General features: G+C 41.3%; 1 pseudogene; it reads right to left on the bottom strand.

The window, feature by feature from the left end:
• Positions 1–5,709: 5,709 nt before the first annotated feature.
• LOC124854558 overlaps positions 5,710–6,053 on the bottom strand; it is a 226,801-nt pseudogene continuing 226,457 nt past the window's right edge.

Below are 6,053 nucleotides of genomic sequence, written 5' to 3'. Positions count from 1 at the left end.
GCTTATATAATTCTTCTTTAAAAAAAAAGGATTTCACATAATTCCATGGCTCAATGAATTCAATTAGGCCTTGAAAATGTATTTCGATGAATGGATTCACTAAAAGCTATATCCCATTGTTTTAAAATTAAACAATCAGGTTCCAGTTATGTGGAAACTGAATTATTATCTTTTGAATGGTTATGTTCAGGCACTCAGAGGACTTGGTAAATGTTCGTCATCTGGTTAAATACATTAAAAGATTACCTGTCTGACCCATATCTCCTGCTGCGTTCTTTATGTGTGGCAAACTCCTAAAAATGTCTGTACCTAATTTACCAGATTTCCTGTCTAAAAACAGCTCCTGTCTAACTCACAGTGCCACAAGGCTCCATGAAGTAAAGGGGCACAGCCTAGAAAGCCATACACATACATCTACATACCATTAACATTATTTTAACAGTTTTTGATCAAACAAACAAATATTTCCTCTAAGAGTTGCCGAACTCGACTCAGAATAGGGTTGGGCGACAACAGATCACTGAAGAAATACTGCCATCTATTGACCACATCTCACAACATGTCAAAACTGTTAAAACTGCATATTGTTTGACTATAAGTTAACTATTACACAAGTTATCCAATCGTGTTTTTACCATCTCAGTAACATTGCCAAAAACTTGATCCAAAAATAAGAGTAGCAGAAACGATCATACATGCTGTTGGGACCTGGTATTTGGGGAACCAAAGTTCGGCCTACATGTGCAGTCAAAAGCCTAAAGCCGCATGTCCCTTTGTTCTGGAGAAAACCAGACCCTCCAGAACTCATAGTTCATAGTTCTCCGAGGGTGCCTCAACGTCACACAGAGGTGTGAAAACCCACCAGGGACACAAGTTTCAACTCCTATTGGTCACTCTGGGCCCCATGACCTGTGAGGTCACCAGGCCAATATAAGGCCTGTTCCCCCGTTCTTCACTCTCTTTCCATTCACCTCTTCGAGAGGAGCACAACGCTCTCTTTCCCTGCAACACCGAGGGGAGAAGCCTGGCTTCTCCAGCTCACATCTTCTCTTTCCACGAATCCTCTCAGAGGAGAAGGGTGGCGGTCCAGCTCACTCTTTCAACTCAAATCAACTTCATGGAGGAGAGTTGCAGCTTCCAGCTCATCTCACCAAGGAAACCTCCTCGCAATCCAAGCTCTACCAACCTTTAAGCAGTGACGCGATGTACTGCAGGAGAACTTCAAACAGCAACTGAGCTGCACAGCCCAACAGAACCACGAAGGCAGGAGCCACAAACCAGCCAGACGACTTCACAGAACTTCGAACAGCACAGCAACTCTTTTTCCCCTTTCCACGGACGGGTAACACAACTGGGCTTAATAATTATACAAGGCTAAGCAAAGACTGTTTATTCGATTCTGTGTGATGTTTATAAGTTTGATTTGGGTTGTTGTGATATTTTGGTTATAAGTTATTTGAAAGTTAATGTTAGTTTGTTATGCTCTTCACAGTCTTTCTATGCATTTCACTCTACACTCTTTCTCTAACTTGGCACCAACACAGACACACGCATATCGCAGCACCTATCTCTCTGACCCCCGCTACATGTCGTAAACATTCCAAAGGGGGGAGGCTGTTATCTTTTGAGTGGCCAGCCGCCATTTTGGAAGCACGCTGACTCACACAGACACACACACACATACACTCACATACATATCTTTATTTAGTAAGTACACCGTTAGTAATTTGTGTTTTTATACTTTATTATATTCATAATAAATGTTTTTCTTTCACAAATGTTTTTTCATTAATGTTGCATAAGTGAATTTTGCCAACCTCTAGACTGTCAAGAACTCTATATCCTTCAACTTAGCTAACTATCTATATGTTAATTTTGGTTATAGTTATTAATTTAATTGTTAATCAGAGTTCCAAATTTGTAGTTAGTACTTTTATGAGACTTAATCAATAAATTGGCTATCTTTTCCCTTCCTTTGAAGGGTTGTGCCCCGAGGTAACTTCAATCAATTAAAGTTATTATTCAATATTAATATTTTAATATTAATATTCAATATTTTATTTTGATAACCAAATTTATTGAATGCCGAAAGGCACACCATTTTATGCTATCACGTTTAATGCATTATTGCACAACAATGCTTTTATTACCTTGCGCCTTGATTAAAGCAAAGACCTTTTCTCTGATCTTCATCTGAAAATCCTGAAACATTTGCAGGTTCTACAGTTCAACTAAAGCTCAGCAGCCAGACTTTTAAATAGAACTAAGAGATATGATCAGATCACACCTGTTGCCCAGTTTTCTTTCAGATTGATTCTAAACTGTATTGATTATTTTTTAAGGCTTTTCATGAACCTGGCCCCAGGCTACATCTTTTAATTTCCTATTTACCTCTGCGCAGCTTGCGATCTGTGGGCAAGGGTCTGCAGTCACTTCCTGAATCCAGGCTGAATACAAGGGGGGACAGAGGGTTTGTCATCAAGTCCCCAAAGCTCTGGAATGAGACGCTTACTTCTTTTAAGTCTCGGCTATAAAAACACTTTTTACAGAAGGAATATGCCAAATTTTTATTTGTATTTTATTTCTATTATTATTATCATTGTCATCTATGTACTTCTTAGGAATTTTAACCATTTCTCAGGTAATGTGTAAATCTTGAGGGGAAAAATTAAGACATATTTAGACCGTTTGGGCAATTTGGGGCGGATCCTCTGTCTAGAGAAGTTAAAGGGGACATAGCATGCCCATTTTACCACAAGTTGATATGGTTCCTTAATGAAATGTCTGTAACATACTTTGGTCAAAATACCACAAGGATCATTTAAAACAGCACCCTTTTTACCCTGTCTAAAACAGCCCTCCACAGAGTGACCTGTTTTGAGTGCCTGTTCCTTTAAATGCTAGTGAGCCAGCTCCCCCCTCCCCCCTCTCCCCCCATGATTTTAAACGATATAAATTACATATTTTATATGATATAAATTATCAAATATGCATCCCATACTTTGTATTCCCCTTCTGTTGTCCTGGAGTTTTAATTTTCCCAATCACATAATTAAATGTCCCCCTCTGCCCATCCACTACAAGCACACAAGCAGATAGACAGAGAGAGAAAGAGAGGGGTGGGGGGGCTATGAAGACCATCATTTACCCCCAAACCCGTACATTCAACGGGTACAACAACAAGCGAAGAAAGCAGAATCGCGGGCTGACCAGTGCGGAGAAATGCGCGTCCCGTGTGAACAGCCAGGCGGCTGCGCGCTTGAGAATGGCGCTACGCGGCGCTTCCGCGTCCGGTGTAAACCCGGTGTAACGAGTGTGGGGGGGCGGGGGGGATGAGGTGGGGGGTGGGCCAAGGCCATGTTGGGAGACTTCCAGTGTATTGTGACGACACAATACACAGGAAGCTCATTCCAGTCACTCAAGCATGACGTTTCTGACTTAGAGGAACCATAACAAAACGCGCAAGTGTTTTTTTTCCAGAGTTTTTGGGTTGGTAGACATGCCAGATACCCAAATTAACGTGTAGAAGCACTAACAAAGTGGAATTTTCATGATATGTCCCTTTTAAATTTGGTGAATAGGGGTGTAGGCTGATTTGAGCTGCTGTATGGGATTTATGGGATAAGGATTTGAAACCTGTAACTACCACCAATGTGCAGCTGAGGTGGTTTTAATTTAAAGGGACTGTTGGCAGAGGTATGTGGTCTCCTGAGTGCTATTCCTATTTTGCGTTTGACTTATTCTGCCACAGTGTGTCTTTGTTCTGCACGTCAGCACTGCTATTTGGCCATGAGCACAGTTTGTTTGATTAGTATCAACCACACCACAGAGCAGATAGCTCAGCTGACAAACTGAACTCAGCACAAGGCCTCTTCTCTCTGATCATTTAACCCAAGCTTCCATGATGTTTGATTGGTGGAATTGATCAGCATTCTCCAAGCCACATATTCTCTGCAGTAAGCTCTGTGAATTAATACATAAATAAAGACGAGAAAATACTAAAAAGTCATGTCAAAAAGATTATGAGGGAGAGAGGAAGCCACAATTTGATGACACATGCGTTGAAAAAAGTCACAACACCTGCAAATACAGAAACACGCTGCAAATAGCGAAGAAACGACACCAGAAATGTTTCCAGGGTGATGAACGTGGCTGCAGTTCAATGCTTTGTGACGTTAAGTCTGCTACTCTTCAGTGGTGATGGAACTTCAGCCAAGTTCATCACTTCTTTGTGACTGATGAAGATGTTTTCTGTATTTGCACGTGTTTTTTTCAATTTGCAGTGGGTTGAGCTCTCTCGGCCAACGTAGATATTCACCAGATTCTGATTGGCGCAGGCAGGACATGTGACTTGGCTCATTTGCAAGCGCACAGGCAGGTGGAGGAGGGCAGGTGAGGGGGAACTAGTTTCAGCCATGCCGCGACAGGGCGACCCCATGCCCGCTGGAGCATGAGGTTCATCGGTCAACCGGAAGCATCTTGCCTTTGAATCAAAGGGTCGACGCTGCAGGGCACGTGGGTGGGACGCTCCACACCTGACAGGCAGTGTTGTGCATGAACAAGTTCAAAAGAACACGTTCATTGAACACGTTCATTTTTATGAGAACGATGAACTGAACGCAACTTAATGACAAATAATGAATTTGAACGGTGAACACGTTCATATTATCTGAGGTCTAGCTGAAACGTTACGGAATGTTTTCCTTCTCCTGAGGAGAGACGCTGTCTAAATCGAATACTTGCACCATGTCGTTGCTCAGTGCCCGTACAATGTCCGCGATGTAGCCTAACCTAAACCAACTAACTCGACTTCGCACTACGTTACCCATGATTCATGGCACACACATGTAGTCCAAACAAGCAACGTATTCCAAGGCAACAGCTCTCGGTCTCATATAAAAATGGCAAGTGAAAGCAGAGACGCAGACTCAGCGACTACATCCTTATTATTATTACTTATTATTATTTGCGGGATTTTTACACACTGTCTGATAAAGATTGTAAAAATCTCACCTTTCTGTGCAAATTGTGTCCTCCTGCGCTGAAAAAGTCAGCCTCATCCGCATCTAATTTAAAACGGCATGTGGAGCTGAAGCATCCAGCTAGCCTAAAAAGTTATCTCCAAGTAATTGAAAGTCAAAAAAAGACCCCCTGCCAACAGCCCCAAATGACCCAAACCACATTGTCTGCAGCCTTCAAGGGTATGATTTCCCAGCAACAGGTAGACAAACTCGTGCAGGGTATGAATAAATAAACAGGCAAAATTAGCAATAATTAAAACAAATTAAAAACATTTCTTTTAGGAATTGATACATATGAAGTACAGTTTAAGGCAAGGGGTAGTGATGGATAAAGTTTTCTTTAAAAAACAAGTTAAGTCTTTCATTCTCACTTTCCACCTTAAAACTATGAAATGAACTGAACTATGAACTAGTTCAGAATTTAAATGGTGAACTATGAACGTGAACTATTCATGTTTACTAGTATGAACTGAACTTTGAACTAGTTCATGAGAGGTGTGAACTTGCACAACAATGCTGACAGGTAACCGCGACTTCATCAAACGGTGAAGCACAGCATTTCAGTTACAGTAAAACTGTCTGTTATTACTGCTACTAATATTTATTGATCCATAGTGTGTGAGTTGTCTTAAATTCCACATCACAGCAGATTGCAGAGTTTGATTGAAAAAAGACACTGACAATGAGATTAAGACCATTACATTTTAATCAACACAATGCACGTAATAAGGTTTAAATGCTTCACATCTTATAGCAGCAAATAAAAATGATTTAAAAAGGAAAGCGTTTTCTCTCGTGTTACGCTACTGCTGACATCCAAAGAGCTCGTACTGCTGGACCATCTCCTCCAAGCCCAAACACGTTGGTCTGTGCTCCTCGACTTGACACTCGGCTTCCTTGGGCCAGTACTCGATCCAGGTTCTTTCCCCGAGCACGTACTGATACCTGTGGAGAGCAGAGTGAAATATCACATGTGAAAATATCATGGAACATGATATCGAAAAAGTGCAGAAACAGTAGATAACATGGGAG

The sequence above is a fragment of the Hippoglossus stenolepis genome, chromosome 2 (genome assembly GCF_022539355.2).
Source record: "Hippoglossus stenolepis isolate QCI-W04-F060 chromosome 2, HSTE1.2, whole genome shotgun sequence".
In the NCBI taxonomy this organism is placed as follows: Eukaryota; Metazoa; Chordata; class Actinopteri; order Pleuronectiformes; family Pleuronectidae; genus Hippoglossus; species Hippoglossus stenolepis.
This window is presented reverse-complemented; position numbering and strand designations above follow the sequence as displayed.